The sequence below is a fragment of the Magallana gigas genome, chromosome 6 (assembly GCF_963853765.1).
Source record: "Magallana gigas chromosome 6, xbMagGiga1.1, whole genome shotgun sequence".
NCBI classification, from domain to species: domain Eukaryota; kingdom Metazoa; phylum Mollusca; class Bivalvia; order Ostreida; family Ostreidae; genus Magallana; species Magallana gigas.
Genome location: NC_088858.1, coordinates 39,393,196 through 39,412,613, shown reverse-complemented (window position 1 = coordinate 39,412,613; position 19,418 = coordinate 39,393,196). Strand labels below are relative to the sequence as shown.

The window sequence follows — 19,418 nt, the reverse complement described above, 5'->3', positions numbered from 1 at the left end:
GATTTTGAATTATTTTGACATTCATTGCTTCTTGAGTGGCTAACAGTCATGATGAATCCGTTGAAAAGAGATATTAAAATAACAACATGTTGATAGAAAGATGATTAGTGGTGCTCAAAAACATCTTAAGGAATGCCTAATTAATGCAATTGGCTTTGAACTTTTTTGCTTTTATGTTTCACTGTGGTACTAGTTATAGTTATGTATAGATATATATAGTTGCTTAGGTATTTCTCAGGCCCTTCAGAAATGGGTACAAAAGTCTTGTGCAATCTGTAGATTGGGGTCTGTTTATTCCATTAAGTTAATCAACCTCAAAGAATTTAATCTGACTCAAATATTACTCACAACAGAATATGAGCTCAATCCTCAGGAACTTGCGGCTTTATGGTATAAAAATATGCCTGCTATTTAGAATTTATTTTGTTGCGCAGTCAGTATTAATGAGGCACCAATGAAATACGATACAGCATTCATTTGTAATATTGGAAGTCAATGTCATGATAACACAGATTTTACAAGTCTTTTCTTTTGGCTGTTCAGACACTAAACCATCTCGTGACACCAGCAATATTTCATAATATAGAAAGAGGAGAGAAAAAATTAGAATTTCGCTAGTATATGTAGGTTACTATTTCATGGTATTCACAGCATCTTTTGATGCTTAGCGTAAGATATCGTTTCTCTGTTCCGATTCTTGAGAGCTATTAACTGCTTTATCACACCTGCGTTTGTGTTTGCTGATGTTAATGTTTATCGGACGTCCGAGTTTGGTGTGGGTGTTGCTTGTGTACCTGTCAGAGTATGTTGAAATTTGTTGTCTCCATTCTTTGTAAAATCCCAGTCTTTTTATATTTCATATATTAAAATAAATGAGGATTTGAAAGAAATACCTTAACTATTTTTATTGTTAGTGGGCTGTGAAGTTGAACAAATTATTTTGTCTCACTTGTTGAACCTAGAATTAGGGATCAGAAAGTAAATCAAAATTGAGCTGCATTTCCATGCAAAAACTGGCAAAAGTGATTAGAGGAATTTTTTCTTAATTCGATCATTGCATATGGATGTATCAAATATCTAAGAAATACTGTATGAAATAAAAAAAATCATTGAAATGATTTTGAAAGGAATGGTATTTTAGTATTTAAAGATTAACAATTAGGTAGCTATAGACTGTAATAATTTGTGTTTAAAAGTAAGCTATGATCAATGGATTTAATGATAAAGTGTTAAATCAACCAGAAGTATATCTTTAAAGAGGCATGAAATATTTGTATAAGAGACGACTTCTGTTGTTTACAACACAATCTGATCACTGAGCTGATACTGTCCAAAAAATGATGCATAAATGATCACCAAAGAAGGTGAGAAATTGGATGATTCAAGGAGACCATTGTGTACTGAAAGCGGACCTTCACAAAGTCACACACGAATTTATAGTCGCTGCCAGACGTTAAAAACTGAAAGAATTTTATACATCTGGTCAGGCCACTGGTTTGTTACCTACATTTTTGTCAGAAATTTGAATAGAATGTCTTCATGTTTTGAATTTTAAAGTCCGATTTGAAATGGTTTTGTGATTTTAAATAGCATTTTTGTTTTGAATTAGCATATAAACTAAAATCTTTTTCATCAGTGTTACATCATAGATTATATAAATGGGATTTTCTTTTTTTAAATGAGAAAAAAATATTGAAGACTGAATAATTGATATACATATTTGATGGAATACCTGAAGAATTTGGTATTGTTCTGATGAATATGTCCAAAAAAGTTTTTTAAAATGTTGTCTGCTTAAAGACTAGTAACGTCCATTAAGAACTCATTATTTATGCATTGTGATGGTTCTTGATTATTATCAGTAGTTTCGCATGTATTCGGGCTCACATGTTGACGACAGCTGCAGTTCTCATGTAGACATGAAGTAAATTTTGTTCTCACCTGAACATGCAGTTTTCACCTGGAAAAAAAAAATTCAGGTAAACTTTAAAAAAAGCAAATAGATACCTGTGTTGTTAGAATTTTCATAAAGGATAATGAGGCTCAAATAGATTTAAAATTGCCTGTCAAATTTAAAAAAAAACCCACAACTTCAAAGTAATGATTCACCTCTCTTTGAAAAACAATATCCATGATAATGTATCTAAGTGTTATGGGGGTGAGATTCACACACAGGGCTTCTTTTTTTGGGGCGCGACTGACTGGCTAGCTATAAAAAATGAAATATCAGAATTGTTTAAAATGCTTCATTCAAGCCTTCAGCACCCATACAGCTATAGATCATAAAGACTAGGGAAGGCCGCTTTAATTAAAGCTTGGTGATGTCACATTGCGTTAAAACTTTTCATGGTTTGTAAAGTAGCGTGATTATATATATACCGCTGTGTCGGGTAACAAGCCTGATCCGTTTCACTATTGACTTCTGCTTGTTACGTTCTTCTTGTGGGATGAGTGTGATATCTGTCAATCATGCCAAGTTTTTACATGGTGCCTGGCTTCGACAGTCAGAGCCAGAAAGTTTGTCTCCTAATGCATCAGTGCTGTACAACGTCAGGAGGGGAGGACCAAAAACACAAACAGGAAAAAAACAAAAATGAGTGATCATTTGTCTTTGTGGAGATATTGCTACTGATTTAGTGTTTGCGTTTAACTGTGTTTACAATGCATTGAAGTGGCACCAGGCAGTTTCTTATTTTTAGAAGTATGGAGTGGGGAAAATGTGACTGTATAACTAATTTGTTTGTTTCCAGGAAATAAAGTTTTTGTTATATTTTTTTGTGAGTGCTGATACATTTGTCATGGAGACTTATTTTTCAGTGATGCAAAGTCTTTCAGTTGAGATTTTTCTCTGAATAACCATGAGACTTTCAATATCACAATTGTGTGCTTTGCTTTTGGTTATGAGCCTTTTGGGAAGCCCCTCTTCCGTTGAAGGCAGAAAAAGAAGGCATAGAAACAGAAAACCTGTATTTGTGCCTTATATTTTTTCTTTGTTTGGTGAAAATGGTGAGTACAATTTGAAGAAAAAGTCCACTCCATCTCCACATGGATCAACAATGGAACCCACAACTGTGCAATCTGCCTCTGAGACCATGAATTCAACAACAGCAGAGGTGAAGACCTTGTCACCAAATGGTGAGACCAAATCAACTATGTCCCCAGACAGTGTCAGTCTGTCAAATTCAACATTGCTATCTGTGATATTTCAAGTGAATTCTTCCATGTCAGATACTTTAACAACTTTAACAACAACTTCCCCAGCGACAACTACAGGTTATGTGAAAACTGCAGACCAAGTGACAACAGAAAGTTATGCAACAACAGAAAGTTATGTGACAACTTCTGTTGCTTCAGAGACAAACCGGTCAGTGAAATTAACAGAAGGTGAAAGTACACCAAAGAATTTAAATGAACAAGATGTGGGCAATTCAACAGAGTTAGGGTTAAGTGAAAAAATAAATGATAAAGAGAATACCACTTCAACTTACAGTGATGTAGCTTTAGAGTTCAATGAAACTAGCAGTCAACAGTTTACATTTCAAAGTTCCACTGAAACGACAATTAAAAAAGCAGAAGTATTTACAACATTAAATGATGAAATATTAAGGTTTGATGATGATGATGATAATAGGTTATCTTTGGATAGCCTTCAAAATATTTCAAAAGCATTGGATAAAGATCAGACTCTTAAAAGTGATTCTGTGACCAAAAATCCCATGACAACAACTATAGAAAAAACACCTATACCAAAAGAAACAACAACATTAGTTGTACCTTTGGAAACAACATTGACAACATCAATGCCTTCATCAACAGCAAGAACAACAGCAGAAACACAAAAAGCAGAAGTGACAACACAGACAACAAAACTGCAAACACCGAAATTAGAAAAAACAAATACAAGGGGTAAATTGTATTCAACAACCATCTCTCCATTTTTGGAAGTATTAGGAATCAGGATTATTAGGACAAAGCTCAATGAAGAAGATCTGGAGTTACAGAATGCAAATGATCAAGGCGTTCAAGGTTATAGGGCCGGCTACTTGTGGAAGAGTTGGACGCACCGATTATGGAAGACAAGAGGTAACCAAGGACATAAGTGTATTGTACCATTATGGCCCAAGTTCACTTGGTTTATCAAATAAATTCAAAAATTCATATTATGAAACTCAGGTTCCACATTCCTTCCTCATTCTTTGTGACAGTAGGGCTGTAAGTAGATTGAATTTTTATTCTCCTTGAGAGGTTGATGTTTTTGAGCTACCAGGTCCTAAATTCTATGGTTAACATAGCATGAAATATTATGTCATCTTGTTTTAAGGGAGAGGATGGGGGTAGGGATTTTCAAGAGCTTTGATCTTATCTTGGCGAAAAATTTGTAGCAGAAGTCGAAAAAACAATTAGAGGTGCTGCTTGCTGCCTATAGGAAGCGCAATAAAACCGGCAGGAGGCACAGGAAATCACTATTTTTAATGTTTTCTAAAATATTTTCAGAAGTGAAACATAGTTGATGGAATGAATGAAAAACTCTTGTTTAATGCTTTAAAAAATCTGGGTAATGTAATTTTTTATGATCATTTCTATTTAGGATTTCAGTTGGCACAAAATTAAGTTGATGAGATAAGGTTCATTTTTTATGGATGGTTCAAAATCGTGAGTTGAGTTGGGTTAATTGGGTTTAGTGCTCTCTAAAACAAATGATAAAGATCTTCCCACTTGGAAAATAATTGTTTTAAAAGCAGGAATTATGTGGACACATTGACAGAACAAATTACAAACATCCTTTAATTCACATATAAAGGTGTAATCATTGCAGGTATTCATTTTCACTTGAACTTAATATTAAAGCATTGAAAATGATATATATTATTAGATGGTGGCTCAGCTTTTCAATGGCTTCCCTAATGTGGGGTCTCTAAGTTTAGCCTCAATGTGTAGCATGGATATATTTTACTTGTCAAATTGTAATCATGAGGTAATTTTGACATTTAATGGTGGAATGTGATGAAATGAAGGTTAAATCGGTATTTTTGTGTAGATTTATCATTTAAAAAATCAGAATCCAGCATTCATGCCTGAATTCAATTTGACATTATACATGTTGGAAGGGATATGCTCGGCTAAATGCACATGCGTATTTAAGCATTTGCCTTGAAACAATTTTGTCTTTGGTTAAAAAACTTTGCAGAATTTTTAGCACATTCACAGTGCTTTTAATTAAACATATGGACTTGATTAGTAGTTCAGTCAACATTGGAGCATAGTAACAATAAATGGCACTGTAAATTCATCATTTTGACACTATATTGAAATTAAAGCTCCTTGTTTTTAACAAACTTTGAACAAACTGTATAAATCTTTGTAATCTGACTCTGAAATCATTATGACAAGGCAGGTTAGATATCTTTATGAAATTTTATCAAGCATGCTCCTTCTTTCACACCTTCTTGATTTACTTATTCCAGTAGGATTTTTTTTTGGGGGGGGGGGGGGGGGGGGTTGTTGGGTAAATTTAAGGTATAAAAGAATGCATGGACAAAGAAAGTTTATTTTCATCAAATTTATTCTGTTGATATTACTAACAAATTTTTAGAATAGTTTTAAATAAAAAAGTAAAATAAATTTTTAGATATAAAATCATTTAATATCATTTCAGATGATGACAAGTGTACATTTAATTAATTGGGGGGGGGGGGGGCTTGAGCCAATTTTTGGAATATTTTATTAAATATAGAGGTAAAATAAATATTTAGATGTATCATTTGAAAAAAATGATCTTACTGTGTGGCAGTTACAAATTTAATGCTCATGCTAATGTGTCTCTGTCACAAAATGCTTTAATTCTTTGTAATCCGGCCTTGTAAATTTTATGGCATTCAATTTGATATGAGTATTCACAATTTAATGGATTCCATGATTGCAAAGTAATTTTTGTTGTTATCTGAACATGACTGTGGTATTTTGGAAAACGTACATGTATATATTAAATATAGAAAAAAATGTGAAGTTTACTGGTATATTAAGAGATTTTTTAAGTTTGTGCTTCTGTTCTGAATTTTAATCAGTGATAAGCTGCACTGCGTTGACACATTGAATAATAGATTTGATGGTTAATACGGACAAGAGTAATATTACAGATTTACAGTGTAGACATTTAAGTGACACGTCAAGATTTAGGAAAATAAACATCTGTTGAAATAATCACAAGAGATTTTGAGATTTAGTAATACGAGCTCAGGATTAGAATAGAAGCCGAAAGGTGTTCATGTATATGGCTTGTTATTCAAGGTTTGAGCATCATATATGTGTAGGTAAATTTGGGTGAGACTTTTACAACTTAAAAAATAAGTGTTCACTTTGAGAAAGGTGCATATGTTTTAATATATATGGAGGCAGTAGACCATTTTATTAGAAGTGACTAATATATTTGCAGAAAGCAAATAAAAAAAGATTGTATGTAGGTAATGGTAGGTATCAGTTTAAACCATGACTAAGTCTACATTCTTATAAGTTCTTCTATTTTCCATATAATTATAAATTAATTATGTAATTTGAACCATTGCCTGTAATTTTTTGCTTTAAATTTGATTTGTGTTGAGAGAAAGAATAGCAAATGGGGAGGGAAAAAAAAACCTTTTTGAATTTCACTTATTGCATAATTCAGTACATCAAAAGAAGACAAGAAATAGATATATTGAGAAAAAATCTATGCATTGTAAGCTCCCACAGTATGTGTGATATGGAGATGGTGAATCTTTGAAGTGAGTGACATTTCAAGTCGGAGGTCGTTTAATGCAAATATTTCATCGTTTATCTTGCAAAAAACTGTGTTTTACTATTGCCCTGTATCAAACGGAGGCAAAAACTGCAGGACTAGCATCAATGAACATATCTGTTTAAAGAATCAAAAAACTTGAATCAAATTTCTGCAATTTTATCATGTCCTGTTCACAAGTAGGTCAATCTGTTGATATGTTGCATGCCAGCATCATGTATTGATAAAACAAATTTATCTCCGCGGTGTAGTCCTCGGGATTTATAGCTATGCATAGAAATAAAAAGAACAACTTTGCTGCAATCTTAAAAACTAAGAATGCTCTCTTATTTTATTATTTTTTTCTTAGAGAATAATTTAGCTGGTTTAGATAGTTTAAATTCTGATTTAATGTTTTGCGGCACATGCATGTAGTAAAGTTTATCAAGTAATTAATGACACATAACACGTACATGAAGTTTATGATGTAAGGAAATTGTCTGGCCTTAGCTAGATAAATTTATGGGACACTGCACGCGTTTACTGAAGTACATATTATCAATATTTTACCAGTTTGCTTGGATTTTATTTTTTAGTCAGTCTGTAAAAAAAAAAGAGATGATTTTAATTCATAGGACTCTTCAAGCATTTTTCAATATTATATACTATTGTTCTTGGATTTTTTGTTAAGTCAGTCCTTAAATTATAAGAAATGCTTATTGAAGTAAGATATGTGACAACTGGTTTGATAGGATCAATTTCCACAAATTTTCTTAACCTTGAAACTCAATTTTGCAAAATTTTATACCAAAAAATGTTATTCAAGGCTGCCATGAATATTTATAACTTTGTAATGTATGCATATATGCATTATGTTTTGCACACAATATTTGATAATATAAATATTATATGATCTATTGTTTGATGAAGGATTATAATGCCAAATATATTGAGTGCATTGAAGTCAAATTTTATATATAATTTAATAGAGACAAATGGATATACAGTTAGATATAGATTAATTTTTCTCAGATATTGAAAAACAGTGTAACCATAAATGATGCATTTTTATGTTATATTTTAATTATTGTAGGAAGTTGAGGTTTTGTTTTTTTCCTAAGTAAATGTTAGGAGCATTAGCTAGTTTCAAGTGACGTATATTCTAGCTAACAAACTTTGATAGGGCAATTTTCAATACAATATTGATATCCACCATATCAGATATGTTTTATCAGAAATTCAACCGTCATGGGAAGAAGAGGATGTTCAATAGACTCCTCACCATTGTTATTATCTGTTTCCCCAATTGTAAAGCTCTCAAGATTAAACAGGTTATTTCTAATTTTGATATTGGTGATGATTTTTTTTCTTTTCTAGTACAATTTTTATCTTTTTATGTCAAGGTATTATTGTCAAGGCTAGATTTCTGAGAAGCATTTAACTATGTAGAGTGCTTGCGAAGTTTAGTACTCATAGTAGATCGTTATTTTATTAGCGGCACTTTGAGGGAAAATTTGCAGCGCTTCAGATCTTTTTCATCTTCCTCTCTGTTACTTATTAACAAGCCCAGCATCCATCTGTCTTAAAACAAGGAGTTATTATTCTGCACGACAGGCTACCACCTCCTGTCCTGGTCCTCCTATGTGAGGTATAGACTACTAAAGAGTGATTAATTTTATAGGGTGAAATTTTTTTTCTGTCTATGTGAGAAAATCATTAATCTTCACTGATGGGTCAACAGAGTGTGACCAAAATTACTTGTTAATTTCTTAGAGGTGTTTAGCATTTTTGAAGAAAGACGAAAGAGATTAATTAAATGCTCTTATTTTGCGAGTTTTTTTGGGACATGTGAGATTTTTTTTTTTAAGAAAGGGATTAAATATGAAAACTTTAGGCCTGCTTGTTGCAGGTTAATTATAACAACAAAATTACCACCTTTTTCCATTGTTAGAAAATTTGCCAACCATGGTGAATTATTTCAACTATTCTTTTATCTTACAAAATTAAGAGGGAGAAAATAACCAGGCATTAATTATGATATGATGCACCTGTGTGTTTAACATTTGAAGGACTTGTGGACTATTTTGCTTACCTTGAGGCTAAGTAAGATGCCCCACCTCAAAATGAGTTTTAGTTTAATGTCATTGATGCAGTAAAGTGATTGTTTTGTGGTTCGTAAGAGTATAAAGGTTATGGGTATTGCAAAACACCAAATATTTTGTTGTAGAAGATTTTCTGAATTGGATGGTTATAAACAACTCCTAGTCTTAATTATTTTGTTGAAATTTGTATTGTTGCCGTTTGTATCTTGTATTTGGTCAACATAACTTCCTTCAATGATTTTGATATATTTACATCCACCAAGTATTTTCTTCTCCTTTTCTAAAGAAAACTTATTGTGATTCAAATATTTAAACTATAAATCAGCAAGCTAAAAAAAACATAGACTGCACGAAGTTTTGTCAGCCTCAAATTCCCATGGACATCTTCTATCTATCTTCTGATTTACCTAACAGTAATTGGTTACTTTTACTTTCTCTTTTATATGTTTAATTCAATAATTTGTTCAAAGAAAGATGTAACACATTTTTTTCTCTGTAATGTTGCTACTTTCATACCAGCATAAATTGCCAAAGATTAAATACACAATTGTACTTAGCTGGTTCCTATTATAAAATGTAAGGCCCAGTTGGGCATCTATGTGATTGGGTATACATATATGTAAACCTTTGAACTCAATACAAAATAGATCGAGACTTAATTCTACAGTTGACAATAAGCTGTTTTAGGTTTTTTTTTTAAATATAATATTAAATGATGTCTATTAAGAATTAAGATATTTTACTGTTACAGTACTAGTTCAAAGTGGAAATATGTTGACAATTATACAGATTAGAATAAGGGAATGACTTATATAAGCCATTGAAATATAATGTACTGTAAACTGCGCATTAAGGAACAAAGCATGCAGATGACAGATGAAAGTCATGTAACTACAAGCGTTGGACTTGATCTAACAGTAATTCGTAATTCTTGCATACATTAAGTTACTCAAACCACGAAATGGTTTTGGACAGAAATTGCTTATTGTCATGGAAGTGTATGTAATAGTCTTGGCCAAAAATCAAAGTATCTGGCTGAACCTCACTCTGGAGCTTAGGATTTTGGCAGGTGACATCAGCAGCAGTTACCTGTGAAGGTCAAGGTAAAATAACAAAAAGCAGATGTTGCTAAAAAAAAGTCTGACATTTCTAAGTCAAACATTCAGGAAAAACTGATGGCAATGTCAACCATTTGGTACCATGACTTCTGTAAAATATGGATAAAAAACTGGCTTAAAATTGGGATGATGATCTTTTTGAAGCAAAAAGTAAAAGTGATGAATTTTTTTATAGATACTGATGGTAAGATTAATTTGTGAACTTCACAATGTTATTCTCCCTGAATACCACGGTATTGAGGCCCAAGTTGTCAGTTTTTTACAATCGATCTAGCTATTAAAATTTCAAGACACATGAATATTGTGACTATGCTGTCCTATTTTCTTATCACTGTGATTGTTTCTATTATGATATACCACCAAATTGATTTTCCAAGAGTTATCTCTCTTGGTGATTAGGGTGATGTACCTTAACTTTAGTGGCGAGTCCAATGTAGAGCCAGATTGCAAATGGCCAGACAGTAGATCACATGTATGAATATAAAACATGTAATGTCATTAATACACATTTACAAATGAAGATTTATTTAATATTTAATAAGAAAAAATAAATGAAGATGATCTTATAATACTTTTAAAGAAGAAGTGATAAAAAAGTAATAAAAGACCATCTTAATCATTCATGAAGAACATGGTATAGAATTCATTATAAAATGTTGGCATTCTCTGTTTAGATAACACATAATGGCTTCAGGGTCAAATGATGTACAAATGAATGTAAAAAATGGCAATTATAATAAGTTAAATGTGTTTGAAAAATGAGCTAGATCACAAAGAGGTCGGCAAAGAGTCAAAAGGTTTTCTTTAATAGGTGCCTGGGAGCACAGGAAGAAAGATAGGAGCCTGTTACAAGAAACTCCCCTCATAAAATATAAATGGCAGGGGATTAAGTTCCCCATCTACAATTATTCATAAATTCATATCTTGAAAAATTATTCACATTTTTGACAAGAGGTTTAACCAGTGAACTCTCTGCTCATTGAGAAATAATATTGAATTCAGAATCTATAGTTATTGCAGTAATAAGCAAGTGATTTAGATTCCCTAAGGCCTCTTTCACAATTGGCGTACGACCACTTTAGACCACTTTGTGATCGAAATTTTTGAGCTTCGCACGAGCTTTCGCAGACGTTGCACGAGCTCTTGCATTCTTTGCATACGTTTTACTGGTCGCATCAAGTCTCCTCTGAATAGTGGACATGCACACTATTCAGACGCGACTGAACCCGATCCAAATTATTGCAGTGCAACGCACGAACATTAGTACGAACGTTTTACAACGTTTTGTGTACTCGCAAGAGTGATACACGATTTATAAAGATCGTAAGATAAATTGCTGGTGTTTATGTGTCTGTTTTGCGACCGTGAGACTGTTGCTCAACGTGTCTCATGTAATCTTGCAACGTTTTACTATTATTGCATGACTTATCAGCCTCAATATGCCATGCTTTGCTACTAGTATGTATACCCTGTATAAGTATCTCTGTTTCAGAACAAAATTTACAATATACATTTATTGCATGATGGTTAGGGAAATACATGTATGAAGATTTATTCCCTCAAGAAAAAACATATTTCCCGATGGCTTCGCCGGAGAGAAATTTTTTTTCTGGGGAATAAATCTTCATATTCCCTGAACATTAATGCAATAAACGTTTTATTATATCAAGCAACATATGATTACACAAAATATGTTGATTTCTAATAATGTAAGACTTTTCAACAGTCGCAACATTAACGTCGTGATTGTTTGATTTCCTATGTAACTGTCTCACTTTTCTTTCATAAATCATAGATAGTTAAGTTGGTTCTCAGATAAAAAGAGCATCATAATGTCGATTAACTATTTTTGATTTAATCATATTTGTCTACATCGTTTGCTCATATCGGCTTTTTCATTCCTATGACATCGCCCTGTCACGTGACTTTCTAGACCAATTAGATAGAATAATCATATTGAGGTATTTATGATAATAAATGCTGCTGCATATCTGTATCTTCTTGGGCGGCATCTTTTCTCGCTTTCAACTATGTCTACTGAATATGGGCGGTGTATATACCCCCTCTGACTCGCACGATCATTCGTACCATGGAACGCATAATCGCACGTCCAATCACATTGGCGCACGTTCAATCATCCGATCACCTAGTCTCTCGCGCGTTCCTATCGTATTATCTTTCAACAGTTGCTTTCGTTGTACAACAGTGGTATACAGACGCAAGATATATCGCAAGATTCAATGCGTTTACATTACACAACAATCGCTTAGATCTTGCCAAATTCGTACGAATACTTTTTTCATATGCGATTATTTCAGCAACAATAGACGATTCATATCTAATTTTTTCGGTTGCACGAATATTTGGTCGCTTCTGCTCGTGCGCCAATTGTGAAAGGGGTTTTAAGTTTTGAATGAAACACAATTTGATTTTGTTTTACCTACATGTATATTGTCTTAGACCTTGTTGTAGTGGTCTGCTGTTGTGTGCTGTGTCTTTGTTACATATACAGCATGCACTATACAGCATGCACTTATATACAATATGTTTTAGTCTTCCTACATCAGCATTATTGAAGCATACAACACATTTGACCAGAACCTGACTGGTCATTGGTTCAAATCCCCTTGTCAATACTTAATGTAGTGTGTTTTGTTTTTTAACAAGACACTTAATGATCCATCAAACTGAACAAAGGTACCAGTTTATGCTCAGGGTAAACCTGTCTTATCCCAAATGAGGGGGAGTCTATGATTCACCTCCTTGGCACTACAGAATCTGGGTATAAGTTCCAGTCCCATTGTGAGTCTCACAGTTTGAAAAGGGAGGATCAACCTTTTTTGCATAGATTTTTAGGCCAACAATGGATTGTTTTCCATGTCTTGTTAAAGGAAGTCTCTGACTGAAATCATTTAGCGCCCTCTCCCCTCCTCCAAGTAAACAGCAATCAAACAAAAATTAGAACTCTGCAGTTGCCTTTTTTAAATGAGTCATATATTTTGGAGTGTGATTTTTGCAAAATATTTCAGTATATTTAAAACTTGATTTTTGCAGTTTGCACTTTTAATAACAAAATAGGGATTCTTGAGATATATTGCAAGTGCATGATTTAAACTTCTTTTCAAATGAAAGCCATTGAAGTGCCAATAAAAAAATGCATCTGCACTCAAATTATTACTTCTTTTAAATCTTATAAAAAGTGCTTTCTTCTTGAATTGTAACTACATACATTGCAAATGCATTATATTGTGAATAAGTAGAACAAATTTTGTGGAACTCTTCCAATCAATTGCTTGTAAATGACTCACAGAAAATAATACAGACAGTATTCCACATATCTACCGATTAAGAAACTTTTAGGATGGAAGACACCTGCACCCAATTAGAAAAACAACATTTTACCAACATTTATTATTCTTAGGGGTGTATTTTTATCATGTTTCTGTGAAGACCAAAGTTTCCAAACTGTGTGATACTAATGGGAGGAAAAAGGATTCCTGCAAAACCATTATAGAGACAGATTTTTAGCCGAATGCATGAATGTCGAAAATCAACATAAAGCTAATTAATTAGTTCCAAAAGAAGAATAGCATTTTTGTGGTGTTTACTTCCAATACCTTTCTTTTGTGAGACAATTTGTAGAGACTGCAGTGACTGTTAATAAATCTCAGATATTGGCAGCCTTCCTGGTTCTCTGGAAACAGAGAAGTAAATAGAGTTATCTCTCTTTGGTCTGCTATTGCTGTGCCCTAAGTGAAGAGCGAACTGAGAATTTTGCTGAAAATATTATTATATTTTTTCTCAATGCAAATTTAAATGTTTTTGAAAAGGTAATTTTCATTGAACACATTGTATAAATTTGAGAGAGAGAGAGAGAGAGAGAGAGAGAGAGAGAGGGGGGGGGAGGGTATATATGAATGTCATCTGTAATTTCCAAACTATTCATAATAGAGGAAACATTTACTCTTATATCAGCTTGTAAAATGATTATAATTATTTGAATTCAAATAATGCACTGTTTAATTTGGGATTCTGCTAGTTTTTTCATTTTTTTTTTTCGGGGGGGGGGGGGGGGGGGGGTTGACACATAATAATAAATTTTATTCCCTAATACATGTATAGTGTTTTGTACATCAAATTGAATTTTATTTGAATTTTTTTGCCAGCCTTTTGTCATGTTGCAATGACCTATGTATCAGCATTTTCTTCAAGGGTCATGGGCTCTTGTAATGATTGAGTGATGGAGGAGCTGATTCCGAAATAGGTCAGGATTTAATGTTGCATAAAGTGCATAGTTGTGATTTTATTCAAAACGAGTGATTTTCAGATAACTTGATATGTAATATTTTTATGCAAATATACAAAATTTTCTCTTTTCATTTAGGAAGTGGCAGCTAGGACCCATTGCAATTACAGGCATAATAGATTTAGTTATATGACTGTATATATATATAAAACCATCAAAGTGAAAGTCAATTTTATCTGAATATCCAGTTCAAACTAGTGTGTAAGTGAAGAGTACTAATCATTATTGTTCGTGCCATGCCACTTTCCCTACTTGTGACTGTTAAAATGCAAGTACTGTCAAGTGGTACTTAAACTGTTTGTTTAGAAGAATCTGTGCTCATTATATTAATTAACCAATCAAGAAAGAATTTTAAAGTAGATAAACATGAATCTTTTGGACATGCAGTGATGACTAATAAACAAGATTATTTTAATTGACATTATAATGAAGATATATGTTTAAACAGGTTGATAAAACCTTAGCTAATATAGGTCTTTGAATTGGTTTTTGTATACAAGCATGAAAGCCATGTCATTTCCTATCAAATGTGTATGCAGGCTTGTCCCTTTGTTAACTGCAATGTTTCTGTAAGGAATAACAAGGGGGTGTTCCAACCCAGCTGACAATACGCAAAATATATGGACAAATATTGACACTGGACTGGCGACCATATTGACTGTTGGCCACCATGGTTGGATAACTAGTACTTGGTACCCAGTGTCACCTTATTATCAGTCATCCGGAACAGTTTATAAAGTCGGTGATTCACGTCCATTTACCAGGGAGAATGTCAGTTTTTCCTTTCCATTTTAAAATCATCCTTTTGTTGGGGTAGTGTTTTTCTTTTCCCTTGAATGAAGTGTCGACAAAGACAGTTGACCGGGGTGTTTGTGGAAGCTGGTCGTCTGGAGAGTGAAAAAAGTTTACTCTTAGAGCTGACAATATGAACATTTAATAATGTTGGGGCTTCAGAATGCAAGCTTGCATGTCCTTGCCGCTAAATTCCAAGTGTTTTCTTTTGCACATTTCACCTCCTTGAACAGAATTTATAAATTCAAAATCCTTTTTTTGCTGACGCGGTCCACTAATTTAATCACTCAGTTTAAGGAGGCTGGGTGGTCCACAAACTACCCATCAGATTAACCATAAGTTTTTTTTTACAAAAAAAATCAATTTGTTTTAAGCTTTAGTAAACCATCATGTGTGGATATATTCTATGTCTTTCAGTTAACTTTAAAATTTGAATGTTTTCCTATATCTTAAAGCAGAGCTCTCTTTGTAAGGGGATATGTATATCATGGTACTACATGTAGTTTAAAACATGGCCACCAAGTCCTATTGGTATTTTTCTGGTAAATGCATACATTCAAGTTTAATTATCTGTTCATGACAGCAATGCATATATTCCAATTCAATAATTATATACTGGTATTTGGACTTTGAATAAGTCACAGTTTTAGAAGAATGATCATCCTTTTAACAATAAGTGCAACTCTTGGCCCCCTATGAGAAACATAAAGCTTTCCTTGCTCTTTAGTGACAAAACACTTGGTTAGATGGATAGGCACCATGTGCCTAGACCGCAAACCACAACCTCCCACTCTCTCACTGGAGGGGGATGAGCAGACAGAGCTCTTGCAAAAGCTCTTGCTGGGAAAAAACCCTTTCTTCTTGTCGACACATCGATAGCAAAGAAATTGCACTGAGATTTTCTTAAGATTCAACTCATCTCAGATGAAATATTACTCTAATGAACAGGTTCTCATAAAATTTGGTCTATGTACGTACCTATGTGACCCCACTAGTACAGAGACCAGGAGGAGATCGTCTAGACTGAGAGAGAGAAAACGCTCTGTCTTCATCTTGCTGGTATCAAATTGTTCTAAGGGAAGCAGTTACTCCTCTAGCCTAATGGATCAAAATGTGTTACTAGTATTTTTTTCAAAAATCGTTCTGTATACTATAGGTAAAAGTAATCAAGATGGCAGAAATATGATCACCATCCTGCTGATATCGAATTGTTCTAAAGGAAGCAGTAACCATACTCCTCTAGCCTATTGGATATGTTACCAGTGCTTTATCATTTCAAAAACTGGTTCACTGTCCTATGGATTGAAGGAAAAAAATATGAAGAACTTACCGATAGTAATTACATGTAAACAATTAAGATACATGCAGAAAAATAAAACGATTATCTGAATTTGCATTGTTTTGTGGGGTTTATTTGTATCTATAATTAAGATAACTTACAAAATCACTGCATGTTTTAGATGAAAATGTTTGTGCATGTATACAGTCAGCAAAATCTATATCAATATGATCATATCATACTTTGATCCTAGAATATTACATCAGATAGCAATGTATTAATATACAGATTTAATTCTTTATGAATTCAAGTATTTCGGTTTCAAAAATATTGGTATATTTTCCCCTCTGAAGATTTCTTGAGCTTTGTATTTATAGGTATGCAGTCATTGTAGTGTGTTGTTAATACACATATAAGACAATTATGGCGCTCCAAGTAAGCTGGGTCACTTGTACATGTATTTAACTAAAACCACCCTGACCACTTCATTATAATTGGATGTTCTTGTGACCAGAAACCATTTTCAAGTGACCAACGGAAATGTTGAGTTCACCCATGTCATATGTCAACTTAATTTCTAAATTTTTCGTCATGCTATATTCCTGTTGTCACAAATATATTACCATACTCCTCGTATTAAGTGTCCTACCCCTATAAGCACCCTAGCCCCACAGTTATTATTTTTTGGGTCTAGAAATAAGTGCCCCCCCCCTTTTTTTTAAAAAGCCTCAAATAATATTAAAAAAAAGAATTTCAGAATATTTCAAAAAAATTAAGCAGACATAAATCAATATCACATGGATTTTATTCATTATAATTCTTTTAATTTTGCAGTTTTCTATTATTGGTTAATCAAAATATAGCCTGCCTTGAATCCTTAATCTTAACCCTGGCAGGTGCTCTATATTAATATTGATGAATTTTTTTCTTACTTTTCAATTGATGAATTCATAACTAATAATTCAGATGGTGCTTATTTTTCCTCTTTGTTATAAATTTTCAGATTGTCTACAACAGAATATATGTTTCCTGAAGATTACCAAAGGTTTTTTCATACGCAATTCATTGATCTTTTCTTCAATATTACAAATAGATATGAATTATTAGGATAATATTGGATAGCTATAACTTTGTTTTATAAAAAATATTATGAAAAATATTGAGAATCATGATAATAGGCTTATCTGAGGTTACATTGCATGAATACAAAAGTATTGATGTTTTTGTTCGAGGTATTCATTAATTTGGTATATATGTTGAAGTTGTTTAACAAACTTATTTGAGAGTGGGGTCATGCACTAATCACATTACTTCTTCAGTCATTATATGTGTGTACTGTCAAAAGTAATATTAGCAATGATTGGTACAGATCAGTTTATTAAGCTTATGGTATATAGTAACATATGAAACTGCATGGAGAATTGCAGTCTTTGCAATGTAAACTCGGGACATATACATGTATAATCCAAAACTAAAGGAAAAAATTACCTAGTGCAAAGTAGGCAAAGAAATAACATTTATATGTGTTAATGATATTTATCCCAATTCTGTTTGTTCTTCCTTCCATTGTCACTTCATGGTCAGGTATCTTTGAACTTTCAAACCTTTGAGCAAGATTTTATAACCAAGTGTCCCTTATAAAAGACAGACGCAGTTTGGGAGGGGAAGAGGTTTGATATTTTAAGTGTCTTTTGATAGAGATAATCTGGTGATGACCTCGTTAGAACAAATTTAGCCCTTTTTGTGTCAAGTAGCGAGATAGAAGTGGTCACTTGACTCATCTTAAAAGAACAAAAGATTGCAACTCTCATTACCAAAAGCAGGTCTTTTCATGTACTCCAATTTGGTATATTTCAGAAAGTTCATCTTTTTTTGAAGCTGTGTGAAAAATAAGTTGATGAATGAGATGTAGGTTCAACTTGGAATGTGATTACATGTTCATTGACCGTAGCTCACATAAATCTTTAAAATTTATGAATTAATTAGCTTACAAATGCAACCTTCCATTGGATAAGGATACAATTTGATTACTTGAGGCCCAAATTTTTTTTCATGCTGAGGGGTGTGTGAAGAGTTTTGGTTAAAGAACGGAACATAAAGTCTTACTTTAAATAATATTTGACATTAGAACAGGTGTAATTTTGAATCGCACACAATGTAGGACAAAGAGCAATCAAGGAACATCTTTGTTAACCTCTAATGGTTATAGCTTGTCTGAAGGGTGTAAAAACCACCTGTTGTTCTTCTCTCCTTTTCTTCTTCAGTACATGTCCAGTCAATGGATCATTTTGGTCCCTAACTCAGCACCTGCCCTGTCCTCTGTCAATACATTTTACAATGAAGCAATGTATGTGTTATTCTAATGAATGCTTCAGTTAAAATGTGTTTTTTTTTAAGTGGGCTTTTCTTCATAGAATATAAACTTAACTTTATTTCAATTTACATACCCCTTCTCAATAACTGCAGATCTGCATGCTCTCTTGCAGAGCCAATTGATATACATTTTACCTACTTCTACTTACGAAGTTTTAGTGGGTAGATAATTAAATGATGTAAAAGAAACAATTGATGCTACATCATATTTCACCAAACTTTGTCATTTTGCATTGCAAAAGAACAATGCCACAGTTGCCTTAAAGGAGTCTATTAGATAAATGTCAGTCAGAAATACAGCAAAATTTACTGAGCAAGCTGATTTTCATTTTTTGTATTTTTTTTCAAAAAGGAAACAAAAAACAATTTCAAAGACCATAATCTTTCAATTTCATTATTGTATCCATGATGCAGCATTAAATAGATGAAAGCATTAACTTTTTCATACTTTACCATTCACTTTTCACTTGCCAATTTTGCTAAAACAAAATCAGTACTGTGGTTTCATTAATATTCAAGGGTATCAATTTTCGTGGATAAAGTGAAAATCACAGTTTCAAGGATACGTGGACAATGATCAATACAAATTATTAGTAGAAATTGCACTTCAATGAATAATTAATTTTGTGGATAAACTTAACAATGAAATCCACAAAATTTGGTATTCAACGAATATTGATGGAACCACAGTATT

At 32.9% G+C, this 19,418-nt stretch overlaps 1 protein-coding gene and 1 long non-coding RNA gene across 8 annotated transcripts in view; one reads left to right on the top strand and one right to left on the bottom strand.

Annotated features, from left to right (window-relative positions):
* Positions 1–19,418, top strand: part of LOC105341789 (papilin) — a 68,399-nt gene that overhangs the window by 20,849 nt on the left and 28,132 nt on the right. The window lies entirely within an intron of this gene.
* LOC136276339 (uncharacterized) lies at positions 1,404–2,536 on the bottom strand. The gene is made up of 3 exons (XR_010714839.1): positions 2,380–2,536; positions 2,110–2,209; positions 1,404–1,960 (listed from the first exon to the last, which is right to left on the bottom strand). It is a non-coding gene; the product is annotated as an uncharacterized lncRNA (long non-coding RNA).